The sequence below is a fragment of the Erpetoichthys calabaricus genome, chromosome 12 (genome assembly GCF_900747795.2).
Source record: "Erpetoichthys calabaricus chromosome 12, fErpCal1.3, whole genome shotgun sequence".
NCBI lineage: Eukaryota > Metazoa > Chordata > Cladistia > Polypteriformes > Polypteridae > Erpetoichthys > Erpetoichthys calabaricus.
The window spans coordinates 150,028,332-150,050,206 of NC_041405.2; the positions used below are offsets into that span (position 1 = coordinate 150,028,332).

General features: G+C 37.2%; 1 pseudogene; it reads left to right on the forward strand.

Moving 5' to 3' along the window:
- Positions 1 to 13,778: 13,778 nt before the first annotated feature.
- Positions 13,779 to 17,139, forward strand: LOC114663189 (protein ZBED8-like; annotated as a pseudogene).
- Positions 17,140 to 21,875: the final 4,736 nt, after the last annotated feature.

Sequence of the window (21,875 nt, forward strand, 5' to 3'; positions counted from 1 at the left end):
GAGCTGTATTTTTAATTTGGCTCTCCATCAACCTGAGATGCTGGATAAACCTCGCTTTTAATAAAATTGTTATCTCCCCTACAGTATGTATATTGCTCCACAGTCTGCATTAATACAATGTTGAGTTTGCATTTGGATTTTCTTTTTTATTATAAATAATCCTGTTGCTAACAAAAAGATTTCCTAAAATAGTACATAAGGCATGCACTACAATATCTTTTACATTTTTGTTTTTCCTCTAGGCAGTGATTGATTTGAAATTCTGTAAAGGTGAACAGGTCTGTTGTAATTCTTGAAAGTGGAAAAGTGTAACTCTCACAACATGTTGTGTTTGGGAAGAAAATGTAAACACCACTGGACATTTTGTAAGCTGGGCATTTATAGGAGAATCTGTATAACAAGCAGGCTGTGGAAAAAGAACATCCAGATGCCTAATTCTTTCTGTTTGCTCCTTTTTTCAAGTCCATATCAATCATACTTGCTTCCATTATTACATCCAATCTATCATTCCCCCTATCCACTGATTAGGATTAGGTATGGATATCATATCATCTGCAATTGTTCATACTGACCTGAATAGTGTCGCATCAGGTTATCCTTCAAGGGGAATGCTTCATCTGCGATGAACACATGGGGACTCAGGACTTCTTTGCCAGGCAGAGCAGATGGAGGCAACAGGGACAGATTCCCTTGTATAAGTTGTGAGCCAAACTGGCTTCTCACAAATACTCCTGCGTCACTGTCACGGCCATATGCTCCTATATCCACAACAGTGAATCTGTATCTGGCATCACACACGGCCATTAGGATGAAGCTAAAGACTCCCTTGTAATTAAAAAATGCACTCCCAGTGTGACATGGTGCACGTACCCTCACATGTTTCCCTTCTATTGCGCCAAGGCAGTTTGGGAAGTTCCAGAAATTCTAGAAATCCTGTTTTATGTTCTCACACTGCTCTGTATCAGGGAAAGCCACAAACTCATCCTTTAGGACAGCCTATACGGCTTGGCAGACCTCTGCCACCATGTTAGAAACTGTTGCTTGGCCAAGCTTGTAGCTGGCTAGTAATGCTTGTAGACTGATGCCTATTGCAAGGTGACGCAGCATAACAGCAAGCCGCACTGCAGCTCCAACAAGATCAATGTGCATGCTTCGATGTTTGATGTATGGCTTGATTCGGTGAAGCAAATAATCAAACTTAACTGCTGACATGCGAAAGTATTCATGGTGATTTTCCACATCCATTTGTCGCATGGGCAATACAAGTGTCGCATATTCCCCGTTATAATGATGCGATACATTTAAAGGCCTCACATTCCATCTCCTGTGTCTTTGTTGCCGTTTTTATTTCAACCTTAGCAACAGCATCAGAATGCAAAGAAGTTTCTCCGTGGACATTTTTTTTTCTCTTCAACTTGCAACACAATGAAATCGAATGTTGTTTACTCGCTGTGATATGATGATTTCTCACACTGCCACCTGGTGGAATCCTCCAGATTTACGTAAAGTACGCGCACAAATATAAACTGTAAAACGCTTGCGTAGCAGGAGCATCCGCTGTAGTATGTGTCGCACTGAGTGAAGTATAAACCTGGCCATTTCACTCGATACTAATGACTTTAAAACAAATTGAATCTGCATTGTTTAACTAACAAGACGGTTTTGTGATGGGGCTTTCTGACAGGTGTCACAAGAGATTGAAGCATCTGGGGATCTTCAGCAAGCAGCCATGGCCATCACTGTCATTAGAGATTTTAGCTCTTTCTTATCCACCCAGAGACATAGTGGTCATCATCAAAGGTGTTGAGGTCCTCCGTGAGTTGCCTACAGTTACAAAGGCTTTCATCATGTTGTTAGGACTCAACTACACTCTCAAACCTCCAGTACCCCAAGGAGTTTAGACTCACTTTTGAGGTTGCTTAAAAAATCCTGATGGGCCTCGACATGAAACAGAGAGTCGCATGTTTATTGCATTACTTAGAGTACTTAAAAGTCCTTGTCTTTGGGTTACTACAGAGTCACAACACACTCTTTTCTTCTTTAACAATTTGTTCATACAATATGTCATAATTGGGGATTTTTCAGGTCCCCCTGAACCCAGCTAATACTGAAATAAAGTAGAAAAGTACAAAAATGCTTTATCAAAATCAAATACATGAGAAAGGTATACAATGGAAATAGTAATAGAAAGTTCAAAAGAAAAAAATTGTCACTGATTTTTCCCTAAATGGAAATTTCCTGTCCGTTGCTGATCAACCTCTGCACTAAATAAACCTGCTCCTTTCAAACAATTTTGTCACTTTTATATTCTCTCCTTGCCATCTCACAAGTTCCTGCAACACCAGTCCTCCCATCTCCAAGCTTAATCAATTATTAGCCAAAATATAACTTTAATTTAAAAAGCCAGGACTTACTTAGGGGGCATGCCCAGAGAATAATTTCTAAAGGAAAAAATAACCTTCCTACACTTATCCTATCCAGCCTCCTGGTTTCCCTGTAAAGCTTGATCACGCGAACCCCCATAGGGGTGGGCAACATGGTACAGAGTGGCTAACGGGCTATAAAGGCTCCCAGTTGTTATTTGTCATTCTAAGGAAATGCCTATTCTGCGGTTTTCACAGCACTGCTGTCCTTGTTTTTTTCTTGTCAGCTGTCTATTCCAACATTTGGGCCATTTAAGCTCCTGTCCTGAGAAATGTGTGCCCCATTGACTGCAGTTTTAGCTGTTGCCCGATATTCTTTAATAAGTTTTATGTTAAAAAAAAAAAAATGACATTCCTGTGGTGGGTTGGCACCCTGCCCAGGATTGGTTCCCTGCCTTGTGCCCTGTGTTGGCTGGGATTGGCTCCAGCAGACCCCCGTGACCCTGTGTTCGGATTCAGCGGGTTGGAAAATGGATGGATGAATGAAACAGATGACCACAAAAGTCAGAAAACTACATTCTGCACTATGGAGTGCATCACCAACAGTTTGACAGTTTTCTGTATGTAAATATGAAATTGTTAGTTACGATTGTATGTTCTGTTCTGATCAAAGTTCTTTTTTTTTATCCTAAGCTGCTGGATGTTTCAAAAACGTTTTATAAGGTGTTGAATGATGGTTGATTCTGTATTTTTGTACTCATGTTAATTACCTCTGTGAAGGGGATTTTGTGACCACCACCGTTTGTGATCATTTGTTAGCAGGATTTGTTAAGTGAGGATAAATTAATATTTTTTAAAGGTTATTTGAATCATATTCCAAATCCAAGGCCAACAAGGACATTTACACTGTGAAGATTTGCACTGCCAAGTGCTTTTTGGTTCAGATATGCACAAAGTACTTTTTTTAACTACTCTTTAACTTTACCGTATACAGTGGTACCTTGGTATACGTCCGCTTTGGAATAAGTCTAACTTGGTATACATCCTGTTTGGACGTGAAACATGTTGCTTGGTATACAACCTTTGTTTGGAATACAACTCGCGTACGCTACCCTTGTTTACCTCTCTCAAGACAAAGCCACGACTGCCCACGAGCATCAGTACACAAGTTGCTAGCATTCAGTTTTCATGTGATTTTGTGTTTTTTCGTGTAAATTTGAATTGATTGTTGAAAAGTATGAAGGTGGCATGCGTATCTGGGACTTGGCTGCTGCATACCGTATGCCGAGAAAGACGGTATCTACGATTGTGAAAAACAAAGACGTTATTAAAAAGTAAACTGAGGTTAAATTTTCATTTATTTCATCTAATTGCTTTTGTATTAGTGTATTTTAGTATTAAGCAGTGTTTAAATTATACATTGATAAGAGTTGTATAAAATAATATGCCAATAACAATAGGAATGGATTAATCATTTTCCCTTTATTTCTTATGGGAAAAATTTGTTTAGTATACGTCCTGTTTGGTAAAAGTCAAAGGATCTGGAACGGATTAAGGATGTATACCGGAGTATCACTATATTTGACATTTGTACAAAGTGTGGTTTTGTATCTGTGAGATTTGTACAAAGAAATTTTTGTTGTATATCTGAGATTTGCACTGCAAAGTGCTTCTGTATTTGCACTATATTGTTCAATAAATGCAACAAATACAGCATTGGAATGTGTTATTTTCATCATATTTTTAATATTAAAAACAGGTTATGACCAATAAACCATTTCAAATCATAACCACTTGAAAACTAAATTTACTTAAATATAAAAAAGTGAATTGTGCTCACTCACTCTAAATGATTTGCCTCAACTTAAATAAAAAGAAGTCTGTTGGTTCAGATTGAAAATATTAAGTGTGAAACATTACCTTAATTATTTTATCTTCAAGGAAGGTTATACTTTTTTTAGTGCACTACAAAAACTTAAATTTAGATATTAAAGTACTGCATGAAGTTTCAGCACTTTTATATTTTTGTTAAGACGGGAAGAGTAGTAATTGGGCATTAAAAAGTTGGTACGATGCTAAGAAAATTGTCTCACAAAGGACGGTCACTATGCATAAAAGTGATGTCATTTGCTTTTGAAATTCTTAATAAATAAGAGTTAAAAAAAAGTGAGGAAACTTTTTGAACGTCCCTTGAACATTTTTATGTATGATTTTTCTTTGACACTTCTTTCACTTTGTCAAAATAAATCTGTGAGCAAGTGTCCACATCTTTTTCCAGTCAACCATGTATTTTTTTGCCCACTTAAATTGTACAGCAGGAAGGGTTTTTGGAATTATAATGAATGCATTGAACATTTTTTTATGATTGTGTACATCCAGCTTGTTTAATGAAGTATTTTAGATAAAAAGTAAATATTAAAAGTATAGGGAATGATTAGATCCTGTTTTGTTATATAAAAAGCAAAACATAATGTAACTATGTAATAAAACTTTTCATGTTAATTGCAAAACACTTTCTTCACAAAATGAAATTCAGTAAGAGAATTCTAAATTATGACTTATTAAAATAGCAGGGAAACTAAAACACTAAAGCTATTCTTGAAGTATACATTTTTTAAATATGATTTAGTATAATATGTTTGTGCTATGTATTCTAATACTCCCTGACATTCTGAAATTTTCTATTATAAAGGACTGTTGGCGACCCAACAAGAAAGCCGGAGTCGGGAGTGTGACGGAGCTTGCTGGCAGGTGTGGTGGAGAGAAGAATTGTGTTTTTGGTATCGATTTAATTGTGTTTATTGTGGCTGTGGTGCTTTGGTAGATAGATAGATAGATAGATAGATAGATAGATAGATAGATAGATAGATAGATAGATAGATAGATAGATAGATAGATAGATACTTTATTAATCCCAAGGGGAAATTCACATACTCCAGCAGCAGCATACTGATAAAGAACAATACTAAATTAAAGAGTAATAAAAATGCAAGTAAAAATTTTGAATAATGTTAATGTTTACCCCCCCCCCCCCCCCCCCCTTGCCAGCAAAGGGTTTTCAACCAAGTATTAGAAATGAACATTTTATTTCCAGTTATTTAATTTGTCCAATTACTTTAGAGCCCCTAAAATGAAGGGATTGTGTTAAATGCTTTAGTTGCCTCACATTTTTATGCAATCATTTTGTTCACCCCACTGAATTAAAGCTGAAAGTCTGCACTTCAACTGCATCGGAGTTGTTTCATTTAAAATTCATTGTGGTAATGTACAGAACCAACATTAGAAAAAAAGTTGTCTCTGTCCAAATATTTATGGACCTAACTATACGAGTGGCTGCGCCAATCTTTTTTGTCTGTGGTCTGCTCTTGTGACAATATATATATTTTGAAATGGCAAATGTGATTTTTTAAATTTACTCAGTTAAAAAATATATCATAAATAATACTAATAATTGGAGTTTAATACCCAAATATTACAGTCGGATGTCAGGCTTGGTGACACAGTCTCCGTTATTCTCATAGTTGATTTTGTAAAGTGTGTTCATGTGCCGTATGATGGTCAGCTTGTCATTCCTTGTTAAAATGTATTTTTGACATAAATAAAATTACAATTAAACATTCAAATTTTAGTAAAATTATTACTACCCTGGACTTGGGTTTATGAGCATAATTTTTCATCACACGCATACTATATTTGGAATAGTAAGGATATTAAATGTAAAAATAAAACTTAAGTTTCTGCAAATATAGTTTTATACTAATATTGTGTTAGTATCTCATCTTGTAAATAATGATGGTCAACTGTATTCCCACACTGAATTCTTGAAGATGCTTTACACCTTACTGACTGCACATGCGTTTGCAGTTGTCTTTGGTGCAATTTCTGATTAAGTTGTGTCTTTGGCAAGCAGACATACAAGTCAGAGTAATTATGATAGTTTCTTCATTAGTTGTTATTCAGTTTTTATATCGGTGGATTAGGATTACAAGACAGTAACAACAAACACGTTAGGAATTTGTGTCATCCCTATTATGTTCTTTTGTGTATCTCCTATTAGAATGCAACATTTGTGATTTTAAATGGGAAAGTAACTTGGTCAATCCCTATTACATACTGAAAAGCAAACAAAGTAATAGGAAATGAATTTCCAAATCATAAAATAAAATTTTCCCAGTAAGATTGACCGTCTCCAGACATACTACGTTCTGTGTTTTTTGTGAAGACAAAGCGGAATCTCTAACACAGGGAGTAGAGTCATATGAATTAACACGGTGTAAACATTTAGCCAATTTTAAGATGAAAACCATTTAGGACACTCTCAAAAATACAGCATTGACATGCAATTTGACAACAAAACTATAAATAAAATTTGACAACTGAATCAAATCTAATATTACAACAACGCAACCTCTAACAGACCTGTTAAAAAGAATATGCATCTCAGTTGACCAAAATACTGGAGTAAGTAGTCTGGACACACTAAATAAATAAATAAATAAATAAAAATACATTGACAGAACTATCTCATATTCAGGACACAATATAGTAAGCACAAAAAGTAATGTTTATTATTATGTATAACAATTGTCAACATCTATCAATCTTTTCAATTATAAACATTGATCAATTTCTTTTTTACTTTATTTTTCTTTTTTCACAAAAATGGTGGTAGACGCACAGAAACGGACAGAATCAACTAGGGTGCCACAGATGATTATTTTGTAAATTATTTTGTAAAACAATTTTTTAGTAATTTTATAAATCAAATTAATGCATTCGATACTGATATCAGTGAAATTTTACTACTAAAGTATTCGATTATCTATTCAATGCAACATCCAAAAGAGAAATCCCACTGAATGGCTTTTTATTAAAGAACCTTCATTATTCAAGTGAACAATATTGTGCCTTTTTTATTGTATAATAAAAAATAGATACATGCTAACAGCAATAACAGCCTTAAAATAATCACATATCCTAAAGTAGTTACTTAACTTTGATTTACGTCAACTAGCATGGTCATTCATTAATATCAAAATACAATGCAGCGCTTGAATATTAATGCGTAATAACCATGGGAATTCCCCCCAGTGTAACATCAAATGGGATTTTATAGTCTTCATTTCAGTATGGGGTTTATAAAGAACCACACCATCACTGGCTACCTGATTTACCTTACCACGCAACATTTTTAATCAATACTACAAAAATAAAAATTCAAACATTATACCTGTACTGTTGAACTAGTAAATGTTAAAGTAATTCAGGCTATTTTCATTTAAACAAACTCTTCAAAGTAGCTGTTTTAGTATACTTTAACATATTTAATGGACTTATCAACTGAATTCAAATTTCAACTGTCACAAACCCCTGGTGCTGTAATTGTCCAAATCTCTCCCTTCCTTTCGTACATTTCCCAAAATGTAAGGCGGCCTATGTAAAATCTGTCTTACCAGTTTTACATTCATTTTTTATTTCAGAACCCTTGTAACACAGGTTTTGTTTTTGCTGTTTTCAAAGTATCTTACGTGACTGATCAGACTTGCGTCACCTGTGTGCTTTTTCCCCAGTTGAAGATGCAGAGTGATGTTAAAAGCACTATAAAAGTCAAAGAACATGATCCTGACTGTGGTACCAGCTTTTTGGGAATAGGCTCCGTGGAGAATTTAGATGAGAGTATCCTCCACACCTGTATGTTTCTGATAAGCAAACTGCAGATGTCCTAAAATTTTGAACTCTGCATTCATTTTTGTCCTTGTTCTTGTCTTGCAGTTTTTATTGTCCTGGTTCAGACCTCTCGCTTAGATTTTTTTTCTCAACATCTTTCTTTCCAATTGTTCTCAATTTCTCCCGCCCTTTGGGCAGAATAATATATGTATGTCAATTAAAACCCCAAAATGTGCTCCCTCCCAAGTACTTTTTAAAGTTCATAGAATAAACTACTATAATACACTTCAACCAAGAAATTCAAGTTTTAGTACAAATATGAAGGATTGCTTTCATTTATAAGTAGCCCTCTCACTGTTGCCCCAATGCATAATGAACTTAGTGATTTCTCAACTATTGCATAGGAAGGGTGACAGTGATATCTACAAATAAACATTGTAAAGATTGGTTCCTGCTAAAAAAAAATTAAATTAAAACACATTTTTCATGAGTATAAAAAAAATGAAATGCACCCAAAACCTCAGCCCATCCACCTTCTCAAATAAAATAACTTCATCAAAAAACCAACAAAATAAAAGAAAACAAGCTTATTGTGCATTATTCAGCGGGCATTCCATTCTTCAATCCAAACCCTAATGGCAAAGTACTGAACTTTAATAAAACTGTTTAATAAAGTAATAAGATAAAGAGAAGAAAAAAATACACCAATATAAATGAATACTTATAGTATAATAGTGGAATGACCTAGAGTCTTTAAAGTTTGTGATAGCTACCTAACGTTGGTGCATGTTGGGGTTCAGATGAAATCAGGCCAGAGAAAGAAAATCTTTTACTTTAGTCTTCTTGTTTCCAACAAGCTGCAAAATAATAAAGATGCATAAATTCTAGTAGCACTTTTAACTCCTTAAGCCCATTGGCCAAATATAAATATTCCTGGTTTGTTTAAGAAGCTCCACTTTCCTTTCTTGACTCTGGCAGAGCACGCCAACTACCACTTCTTTCATGTTCATGTTTCCTTGTGACTATGATGCTGAACCCCCCAGTCTATCTTCAGATTGGTTCACCGATTTGGTTGTGACCCGAAGTAATTTCCCCCTGTGACAAATAGAGGCACTGTCGACCACTTGAACCCTCAGACCAGACGTCAGACACCAGATAAAAATCCAAAATGTTTTTTATTATAACAATAAATGTACACAAAGCACCACTACTCCACACTACTCCAATAACCAATAATCAATAATAAACAATAAACAGTCCTCCACTCCCAAACGCTTAGCCACCCTGCCTTCCAACTCGGCTCGCCGTCTGGGATTTCCCACAATCCTTTTATAGACCTTGACCTGGAAGTGTTTCGCCCTCTCTGTCCATGTGACCTGGAACACTTCCAGGTCAGATAAAAGTCCTTCTTTCTTCACCCCAGATGCACATCGTTCCCCTTGTCCATGTGACTCGGACATACTTACGGGGCGTAAGGCAAATAGTCTCTATTCCTCCCTGCAGTGCCTTCTAGCGGGCCCCAAGGTATCCAACAGGGCTGGGAAAAAAACTACATTGTCCAGGATTCCCTGCTGGCATCCGGGGCACCTCCATGCTGCAGGGAGGGCTCCACCTGGCGGCCTGGGGGTATTGGCCGGGATAAAAGGCCGGCCACATATCACACCCCATAGGATTGTATGTAAATACAATTAATCCGTTCTGGACCGTACAAGCTGTATGTAAATATTTTTTTTAAAGATTTTTAAGCACAAAAATAGTTAATTATACCATAGAATGCACAGTGTAATAGTAAACTAAATTTTTACTTACTTCTTCTGTAATGTTTACTTCTTCTGCTTGGGCTCTCACGCTCGCTTGCGCTCTTGCTCTCTCTCACTCGCTCGCTGCACAGGGAATGCACAGGGAGAGACTGAACATGTGCGGAAATCATCGGCGCATATGAACTGGAAGGGAAACTGGCTTGTTTGTCACCCGAGTGTGTGGTCATGAACAGATGCAAAAGTTGGGCAAACTTTTTGGTTGTAACCCGATTTGTACGTGGTCCGAGACATTCGTGACCCGAGGTTTCACTGTACAGTGGAACCTCGGTTCACAACCATAATTTGTTTCAAAACTCTGGTCGTAAACCAATTTGGTTGTGAACCGAAGCAATTTCCCCCATAGGATTGTATGTAAATACAATTAATCCGTTCCAGACTGTATGAACTGTATGTATATATATATTTTTTTTTTTAATTTTTAAGCACAAATATAGTTAATTAAACCATAGAATACACAGCGTAACAGTAAACTAAATGTTAAAACATTGAATAACACTGAGAAAACCTTGAACAACAGAGAAAACTAACACTACAATAGTTCACGCTATAGTGCTAGGAACCGCTTGTTAAAAACACTTTTTTTTAATGAGTTTTAAGCACAGGGAAAAAAATGAACATTTGAAAAATCCGTAATTTAATAAACCACCAAGAAAAGTAACATTGCAACAATGCAGGCTACGAACCAATCGCTGTAAACAGAACTGAAAAGAAAAACAAGCCTTCTCTATCATATGTGTCCAGTCCTCCCTCTCTCACTCGCTCGCCCGCCCGCTCTCTCTCTCTCTCTCTTTTGCAAGCCTGGAGCGCCTGTGTGTGTGTCTCTCTAGCGTGCTTCTGTGTGTGTGTGCGCCTCTCTCTCACGCTGCCTGTGTGTGTGCGCGTCTGTCTCTCTCTCTCTCTCTGCCTGTGTGTGTGCTGCCTCTGTGTGTGTGCGTGTGTGTGTCGCACGCTCTCGCTCTCTCTCTTGCTCGCTGCACAGGAAATGCACAGGGAGAGACTGAATATGTACAAACCGAAAGGGAACCTGGCTTGTTCGTATACCGAGTGTGTGGTCGTGAACCGAGGCAAAAGTTTGGCAAACTTTTTGGTCGTAAACCGAGTTGTACATGTACCGAGACATTCGTGAACCGAGGTTCCTCTGTATATATAAGCATGACTGGCAGAAAAAAAGACTCCGAAAGAAACAGAAAAGACAGCTAAAGCTTCATCTAAGTCTAAACAGGCATCAAGTTCAAGATACAGCATGGCAGAGATTGACCTGCAACAGATAGGCAAAAGATCTACTGGGACCTAATGCCACAGCATAGCCTCCAGCTGAGAGTTAAAGTAGGAGCGAAAATGCAAGTGAGTTGGTTCAGGAGACCTTGTCGATTCCAGAAGGTTCATTGAAACTGAAAGTGGCTTTACCTTCCACGCTGCCAACTACCTACTGTGAACCAGCGGCACAGACTCTGACTGGGCTTGCTACTCCACTCACAGAGCTCAAAGAAGACTGAAATGAACAGTCCAAGCTGAAAGTAACAATTGCCGCAATGATCACCGCAATAACTACCACACTCGGGGAGGAGATAAATGAGATAAAGAGCAATATACAGAAGGTCACAAATGATATATGGAAAAATATAAAGGAAATAAAAATGACAAATGTGAAGCTGTTTCAGGATATCAAAGACTTGGAGAAAAGTTTAAAGCAAGCTTTAAATGTACACTAGAAAAAAATTGAGGAAAAAAATACAGGAAAATGTGAGTAACTTTGAAAATAAATTCAGAGCACCTGATGCTTAGCTTGAAGATGTTAAGCAAATGTTCATGACTCATATTGAAGAAGTCAAACAATTCGTTTCCGCCACTGACGAAAAAGCAATGGCTACTAAATTTGAATGCAAAGTGCTTGGAGACAGACTAACTGTGCTGGAAGGTGGATATAGAACAAATAATATCAGAATTGAAGGTCTCCCTGAAAACTGTGAAAGCCCCAAACCAATTAAACTATACTTTCAAATAATTGGAGAGAACTTCAAATCAGACACTGAGATATCGGCAGCTTACTGCATACATGGAATGAATGCCTCAAAACCTAGAGGCCTAATTGTACGTTTCAATGAATTACAATCTAAAATGAATCTAATGTCACTTCTCAAATGGGGGTCTGGGGAAGGAGAGAAAGAGAGCAAGCTATTTCTGATCTATCCTTTTCATCCCCACAATTGTAAGTGCCAACACAACAATAGGCTCCATAGCCGTTACTCCTGGCAATATTGGAAATGAAGGTTAAAGGTATCATATGTAATAATGTACAATCTTAATTTAAGATTATAAAATGACAACAAAAGTTCAGAAGCAATGTCTCTGTGACCAAACAGTGAACTTTGTGAACTGGAATGTCAAAGGTCTTAATCATGAGTTAAAGAGAAAGAAAGTGTTCTCTCACCTAACAGGTCTAAACACCAAGATAGTATTTTTACAGGAGACTCACTTAATCAGCAAGGATCAGTTTCAGTTACAAAGAGACTGGACTTGCCAAATATTCCACTCCACAAGTATAATGGACAGAGACTTTAGTTGTGTTTTAAATCCAGACCTAGATAGGTCTTCAGCTGCAGGGGATATGACATCTAACACTGCAAAAATAATCAAATAGTTTTTAATTGATCATAACTTATCAGACTCATGGAGATTTCTAAATTTATACTTAAGAGCACATTCCTCCTTCTCACCAGTACAACCACTGGTTATATCTTTATAGATAATTTCTTGCCCATGATCAAATCTTGCAAATACTTATCTTCGACCATGCCCCTGATTACGGCGCTCATATCACTATGCCCTACATAATCATCTCGCAGCTGGTTTCTTAACCCCATGTTGCTAGCTGCCAAGAACTGTACAGAATTTATATCCAAGCAAATAGATCTTTTTAGAGACAAATGCATCCTCAGAGGTTTCTGCAGGAATACTCTGGGAAACTCTGAAGGAATTTTTAAGGGGACAGATTATCTCATATCTCTCCGACAAAAATAAATTGGAAACCAAGAATGCCTCAGTGTTAATCAGTGAAATTACCAGAATAGACGAAGAACATGCCAGGTCTCCAAATGAGGCACTTTTTAGGAAAAGACAGGTTTTGCAATCAGAACTCAACCTTTTGAGAACAAAAGAAACAGAATAGCTCATTTTTAAATTGCAGCATCATTACTATGAACATGAGGAGATGGTTAATAAGATCATAGTTCAACAAATCCACAAGCAGGAAGTTATAAGTATAATATAAGTAATCAGCAACACAGACGAAGATAGAATCATTGGCCATAAAAATATAATGCACATATTTAGACACTACTGTAAGTCCTAATATTCTACTCAGTTTAAAGCAGTCTTTCTCAAAGTGGGCGATAACACCCCTTGTGGGCGCTGGAGGCCTACAGGAGGGCGTTAAAGGGCCCAGAAAAAATTGGAGGGTGTTGAAGCGGTTTAGGGGGGGGCAATGGCTTATTTGTGTTTTTTTTCTAATATTTTAAAATTTAAACTAAAATCAAAACCTACCTACTATACTACATCGATTATTTCGTTCTTATTCCTGTCCTGTTTGATTGTATAAATTATAAATAATTTATCATGGCTTTCGTAGGTAGCCCATGAGCAATCAAGTTTTAACAAGTTTTTATTAAACAACGCGTTTTGTGCAATCCTGTATCAAGCGGCCGGATCATCGATACTTGTTCTAACTGATTCCGGTCGTTTTTATCGAAAATAAAAAATATAGAAAATAAAAAATATCGAATTAAAAAATGTAAAAATTTTCGTATAAATAAAAAAATGAATCTTAGTCCTAGCCTTAACTCCTAAACCAATTTTTTATTTATACTAAAATTTCGACATTTTTTAATTCGATATTTTTTATTTTCTATATTTTTTATTTTCGATAAAAATGACGGTTACCGTTCTAACTTGCTCAGTACGAATTCCGTCGAAAGAGGTAAACGAGTTTGTGCATGTTTGTCTTATTCCTGTCGGTGCGTGCTGTATTTTAATCCTATATAAGAGCGCGTAATACTTCTTTTATTTTCATTAGCGTTTTCATGCGCAATCGTTAGAAAGTTTTTTAAGCTCGATACTTTACTCAAGTATTTGTAAAGACAAAACCATTTCGGAAGCAAAAAAAAGAGATGGCAATACAGTGCGGAATATATTAAATACAGATTTGCTGAAAATCCCACAAATCCATCTTCGCCTATGTGCCTTCTTTGTCAAAAAACATTTTCGAATGAAGCGATGAAGCCTTCTAGGCTACAAGATCATTTGAATAAAATGCATCCAGATAAGAAAGAAAAAAACGTGGCCTATTTTCAAGACCTGAAAAAGAAGTACATAGCTCAGCCAACTGTTTCAAAACTTTTTTCAGCGGCTTCTAAGCAAGACAATGACGGACTTCGAGCCTCGTACAATATCTCTTTGTTAATTGCTCAAACAGGCAAACCATACACTATTGGAGAAGAGTTCATTTTACCAGCAATAAAAGAAGTAATAACTACTGTACTCCATAAACCAGCGGCAGATATTATTCGAAAAATTCCTTTGAGCAATACAAAGACGAATTGATGAAATGGCTGAAAATATTGAAGACTCATTGTGCAATCATCTGAAGACGAGTCAATTCTCAATTCAGTTGGATGAGTCCACTTTACCAACTAATGAAGCACTATTGTTGTCTTATGTGAGGTTTATTAAAGATGAGAAAATATGTCAAGAACTATTATTTGCTAGAAATTTAGAGACAGATACAACCGGAGAAACCATATTTAATACACTGGAAAAGTTTTGTGATGAGAAAGAAATTCCCTTGAAGAATATTATATCAGCTGCTACGGATGGCGCTCCGGCTATGACAGGGCGTCACAAAGGCTTCATAGCGTACATAAAAAGTAAAATTCCAGATGTGCTCGCTGTTCATTGCGTCATTCGACAACATTTGGTTGCGAGAAATTTGAGTGAATGGCTGTTTCAATCACTGCAACATGTCATGAAAGCAGTCAATAAAATCCAAAACAGCTCTTTAAATGACAGATTATTTAATAAGCTTTGTGTTGTTAATGATGAAGATTTCAACCGATTGCTGTTTTACACAGAAGTGTGTTGGCTATCAAGAGGTACTTGTCTGACTCGATTTTATAATCTGTTTGACTCTGTGATAGAGTTCTTGGAAAACAAAGACACAGAATTGCGCAACAACCTCATCACATCAAAGAATGATATTGCGTACTTGACAGACCTGTATAAATTGTTTAATGATATCAATCTCCAACTTCAAGGTAACGACTTTAACTTGATTAAAACAAAAAATATCGTTGCTGCTTTCGTAGCCAAACTGCTCTTACACAAGAAAAACATCGGCAGACGTGAGTTTCACAATTTCCCTAATTTATTAGCAGTACCCTTCATCAACGACGACTTGCTTGTTTACTGCCAACATTTGGAGAACCTCCACAGTGATTTCAAAGAACGGTTCCAGGACATTTTAAAATTGGAAATACCGGACTGGGTGTTGGATCCTTTTTCAAATGTCAACACAGCAGGATCATCCCAGCTTGAGGAAGAATTTATAGAACTGACAACAAACGAGGAAGTAAAAATCAAATTCAAAAATGGCTACCAAGAATTTTGGCTACAAAAGCCAATCCCACAATTGTACCCTGGATTGTGATCGATTGTTCAACGATTTTTGGTAGCATTCCCATCGTCATATTTGTGTGAACGTGGATTTAGTGCTGTGGCAACGCTACTAACTAAAAAGAGGAATCGTTTGCATGTTACCGAACGTGGTGACTTACGGCTGTTTTTGACTAAATTCGAACCTGATATTAACAAACTTGTTAAAAATCATCAGATTCATCCTTCACATTAGATAAGTTTTAAAATTTTAATTGAAATGTTTGTTTTAATTTGAATAAAAGTCTTTTTAAATATTATAAAGTTGCGTTTTTATTGCTCCCGTTAGTTAGAAAGTCTCATTTAAAATGTAAGTTTGAACTCAGAAACAGGATAAGACACATATAGCACGCTATAATTAAAGTAATGATTGCGTTTGTGATTTTTAAGATGTGGTAAAGTTAAAAATTTTGGGGGGGGGGCGCTAGAAAATAATTGATTCTCAAAGTGGGCGGTAGACAAAATAAGTTTGAGAACCTCTGGTTTAAAGAATACAAGACACAATCTAATGCGTTTTTTTGATACATTACGGATACCTCAGCTAGATACCCTCAGTGCAGAGGAATTGGATAAACCTCTGACACTATCAGAATTATTAGACACTATAAATTCACCTCAGAGTGTTGGAAACCACCAGGTCCGGATTACTGCCCTGCTGAATTTTATAAAAAATTTTCAAACAAGTTAGCTCCCCTTTTAGTAGCAACATTTATAAAAGCCAGAGACCATAAAATCCTACCTCAAACTTTTCGCCAAGCATTAATTACCATTTTTCCTCAGAAAAATAAGGAGTTACTACAATGTGCATCATACAGACCAATCTCACTTCTGAATAATGATGTTAAGATACTCTCCAAAGTACTAGCTACAAGGATTGAGAAAGTGCTCCCTTCAGTAATATTACAATACCAATCTGGATTTATTAAAGGTAGACATTTGGATTTCAGTCTTCAGTGTCTTAACACTCCAGAGATTTTATTATCTTTGGATGCAGAAAATGCATTTGATATGGTTGAATGGAATTACCTATTCACCACTTTGCATAAGTCTGGGTTTGCCCCTAACATATGTGCATGGATCAAACTACTGTATACCATTCCAGAAGTTTCAGTTTGTATTAACAACATTATTTCAGACTGCTTCAAACTAGAACGTGGTACTAGACAAGGATGCCCCCTGTCACCAGTGCTATTTGCAATCGCCATTGAACCATTGGCTGTTCACTTTTGAAATGCATCAGAAATAAATGAGATTTTCAGAGAAGGACCTGAACAGAAAATATCACTTTATGAAGATGATATGGTACTGTATATATCAGACCCACAAAATTCTGTGCCTGTAGCTATTTCAATAGATACCTGGACTCAAAATTAATTTGAACAAAAGCGTGCTTTTTCCAGTGAATTCTCTAGCAAACAGCATTAGATTGCACAACTTCCCTTGCATCGTTGCTGATCAGTTTAAATATCTAGGAATAAACATCACAAGTAAATATAAAGTTTTTTTTCAACAAAATTTTGCTGTTTGCATGGACAAAATTAAATAAGATGCGCATAGATAGGCTACTCTCCATTTTACTTTAGCAGTATCAAGGTGAATATCCTCTCTAAGCTTCTATTTATATTTCAAAACATCTCCATATACATTAACAAATCGTTTTTTAAGAAGTTAGATTCAATCGTAACCTCATTTATGTGGAATTCAAAATATTCATGCATCCAAAGGGCGACCTTACAATGGCGGCATGGCTCTACCTAATATTCAGTTTTTTTACTGGCCGGTAAACATACAAACTATAAAAACCTGAGTACTGACATAAATAGATGAACACACACTACCTTGGTCTGCAATAGAAATGAAATCCTGCACTAATTCTTTATATTCCTTGCTTTGTACACCAGTAAGTACAAGGCACTGCAATATACTAACAACCCATTTGTCCTTCATTCACTCAGAATATGGAACCAGTAAATCATTTACAGATTTGTATATAAATAATGTCTTTGCATCCTATGAGCAATTACACTCTAAATTTAGTTTCCCATCAACACAATTTTTCCACTAGCTCCAAATTAGAAACTGCTAAAACAAAATCTGCCCAATTTTACTCACCTCCCACCTATTTCTATTCCAGCAGAGATATTCATCAGTCTTGAAGACTCAGACAGCAGTTCTGTAATATATAAAACCATTTTAAAGTCCCTTTCTTTTAAAGATCCCAGAGTGTAGTGGGAAAAGGTTCTCTTACTCAACATTTCAGAAAAGGAGTGGAAGGCAGCCATATATAAAATTCACTTGAGCTCCATATGTGCAAAGCTTTCAATTATTCAACTTAAAAAATTTTATTGAGCACATCTATCTTGTTTAAAATTGTCCAAAATGTTTCCAGGGCAAGAGCCAACCTGCGAACATTGCAATCGAGCTCCAGCCTCACAAGGCCACAGGTTTTGAGCGTGGACCAAATTAACATCATTCTGGACAAAAATCATTAAATGCCTTTCAGAGAGCCTTGGTGTCAAAATCTCTCCTAATCTATTAACAGCTGTGTTTGGTGGGGTCCTAGATGGTCTTAAAGTGAAGAAGGACAAACAAACTATAATTGCCTTTACTGCACTATTAGCACATAGACTTATCTTGCTCAAATGGAAGAATCCTAACCCACCTCTGTTAAGTCAGTGGGCAGCTGATATTATATATCATTTGAAATTGAAAAAAAACAAATTTTCTCTTAGAGGATCAGTTCAAAACTTTTCTAAAACCTGGCAGGATTTGATCAATAATATTTTGGAATAAGCATTTATATTGGGGAGAAAGATTCCTTTCTCTCTTTACTACTCCGGGGTAGAGGGCGACAAAACTCACTGTTACGTTACAGGCATTCCATCTGTGCTTGGAGGAATGTTAGACTCATTGACTCGGCATCTAATCCTTGCGTGTGTGTGAGTTGCGAAATGTAAACAAATGTAAACAAAGGCAAGATGGCATCGACATCTCACGAGGGAGCAAAGCGAGTGCAGAAAAAATACTCAGCAGACGATGTTTTGCACATTATCACCGAGTCGGACTCTGATTTTTCAGAATCTAATTTTGTTGAGAGTGATCAGGAGATGGAACAAGAGAGTGAGGAACTGGCATCAGCTGATCGGGACACCAGCCGATGCCGCCCCAGCTGAGCATATTCGTGCAGCCGATGCACCTACGGCAAGGTTCGTGTGGGAGGAATACCTAGACATTGATCTGTGGGAGCCAAACTGGCTACCGGACTTCACAAGACAGTATGGCTTGCTGTTGGACTCGACAGATTACTAGCCGCTGGACTACTTCAGGCTGTTCTTTCCTGAAGCTGCCTTTCAGCTACTGTCAGACGAGACAAACAGGTATGCAGAGCAATTTTTTGAATCGAGGGCTGTGCTTGCAAATATTTTCAAACTGGAAACCCACAACAAAACACAAGATGAAGGGCTTTGTGGCATTACAAATATAGTTGGGACTAGACTGGCGATATAACTTCAGGGAGCATTGGTCCAAACGTGCTTTGTTCCCTGGTGGCATTGGACAGGTTATGCCGCGTGATGATAGGTACGTGCTCCTACAAAGTGATTGTGAGCAACTGGGCTTCATAAATTCTGATACTAGCGATGAGGAGTTCCTGGGGTTTCCATAAAACTAGAAGAGTGCTTGAACCTTAAAGTCTCTCCTTATTTGTTAATGACAGTGTTGATGTTTCTTAATACTGCTGGTGAATTTACATGGTTGAAATATTATTCTGCTATATTTTATTAAACATATTAGTACACCATTTGGTTCAGAATATTTTTTTTCTTGTTTTCCTCCTCTAAACCTAGGTGCATCTATGGTCAGGTGCGTCTTATGGTGAAAAAAAATATGGTAATATTTGAACACTATTTTTTCATAACAAAGTTTGAAATAACCTTCAAGGGTGCTACATTAAGTGACGGGTGGCCACAGCCACATGGAAGGACCCGGGGAGAGAGCATCTGCAAGGCACTGCCTCCCCCGGTTCACTAGAGGGCAACCCTCTTGGGTGGCTGTGGCACCAGGGATTCGCACAGGGTCCACTGGGAATTGGAGTTTGGCACAGCCCTTTTGGGTTCCATGGGGGCCGCCAGGGGCATTTACAGAGCCCTATTTCGGGCTTTTACCACACCTGGGAGTGATTCCAGGTCTGATTAACACTAGAATTACCAGAGCCTACGAAAAAACTCGTAGATCCGGCCCACCTTAAATCGTTTCTTAAAACCGTTCTCACCTCTCTGCCAGCGTCTTTTGTCATCTAAATGTACTGATAAAGACAAGCTGCCAGCAGCCGGCTATTCCATCCCCCCACCGACTTAGAATGTAAGCGAACTTTTCCCAGCTCATGCCTTGATTGATTATCTGGGAGTGAGTGGAGTTTTAGAATGGAAATAATAAATCGCTATTTGGAACACACGCATTTCATGTGTGTTGCATTTCTGCAGTAATCTGTGTAAACACATTTTTAAAACAGAAACGTTTTTTATATTCTAGTAACAAATGACAAAATGTAGGCATAAACTATATAATGTATGAAGCCTGAAGTCCAAATATCAAAGAAACACTTTCACAAAAGGTACAAAAAAAAAAGCCGCCGCCAAAAAAAAGCTGCCTTAGTGTGGGACATTGACACCTATTTATTATGATTGCCGCCGTGGCGCAACAGTATCAGTTGCTGACTGGCAATCAGAAGGTCATGAGTTCGATCCTATATGACTCCCTTATGAGAAGTGAAGTGTTCTTATTTTTACTATTTTAGAACAAAAAGATACATTTGATTTCAGTCTGTAACAGCCGGTGTAATTTATGATATTTGCAAAGGTTAGCTTTGTTTTGTTTTTTTTAATTCACTTTTCATTGTCTCAGTCGTGTTCAGGATCCTTCCCTACCCCATGTAAAAGTATAATAAAACAAGTGCACTTTTATTCAAGAATATAACCGAAGAAAAAAGAAAGCAAGTTACAGTAGGCGGTTGATATGACAGCTTGCGTGGTGCAATGCTAAGAACTGCTGATTTCCATTCCATGCTATATAACTGTTAACTGTTAACATTTGAATCTGATGATTGCATATAGCGCTGTCTTATTCAGTGTGCGCAAGAACATGCAGGTGGCCAGTTGCTGAGTGCTACAACGCACATTTTAAAAAAGAAGGAGACAAATATATGTGAAGAAATCATTTTATGACGCGAATAGTACCAATCAGAAAACATCGTCGAAGTAATGCAATATTATTTGAAAACAAACAGCGTCAGGTTGGGAGTGAAGTTATACTGGCGCTGTTTGAGTCAGATCAGAAGCTGAATAAGCTGAACAAGCTCCCGTTCTGACTCTAAGTAAAAAGCATGAATTAATTAACAGAAATAACCGCGATCGACATTTTAAACTTAACGATTTACAGTGCATACCAATTTATAAATTTTATGTCCGTTTTCAGTAGTAAGCTGCTCTTTGGGGGGGCGGGTGTTAGAGCGTGTGAGCTTATTCAGTGCTGAAAACGGCAAATATAGGAGTGAGTGAGATCGAACCGGGAAATCTTGATCACACTTGGCTTGCGTCTGTACTTGCGCTGTTTCTTAGAGTCAGATCGGGGGTGGGGATGCTAGAGCGCGTGAGCTTATTCAGTTCTGCTGGATCAACGCATATGTTGATCTTTTTTTCTTTCAGTAATAGCGCCAACATAAATCCACACCCGATCTGATGCTGTTCGTTTTCAAATAATATTGCATTAGTGCGATGATGTTTTCACATATATTGTCTCTTTCTTTCAGGTGTGTAATAGGAACCACAGCATAGAGAGAAGCGTGTACATTGTAACAGGAACACACGTTGTAAATGTAGGAAAGACTATCCTTGCGTGTGTGTGAACAGTTAACATTTGAATCTGATTATTGCATATAACGCTGAACTTACTGCTCTGTACTATTCTATCCTCTGCATGCCCTGGAGTACAAAAGAAACAGCATACAGCAACATGTGGGGACTGGCAAGATCGGGAAAAAAAAATACGCATTCACTGATTACAAAACGCAAGATGTTATGTGAATGAATATGAATAATATGAATAATGTTGCATCCGTGCCACAAAGTTTTCCGAAATGTACTGTACAGGTCATAAAACGAATAATTCCAAATATCATATATACCTACGTCTGTGTTTTTTTGTTGTTTTGACATCATTCACCATAAGGTGCACTCTAATTCAGCATGAGCAGGAACACTCAATAAAACCAAATAAAAAAATCAAGTGGCGGTGAGATACGAAGAAGGCAGATTCGCCAGCG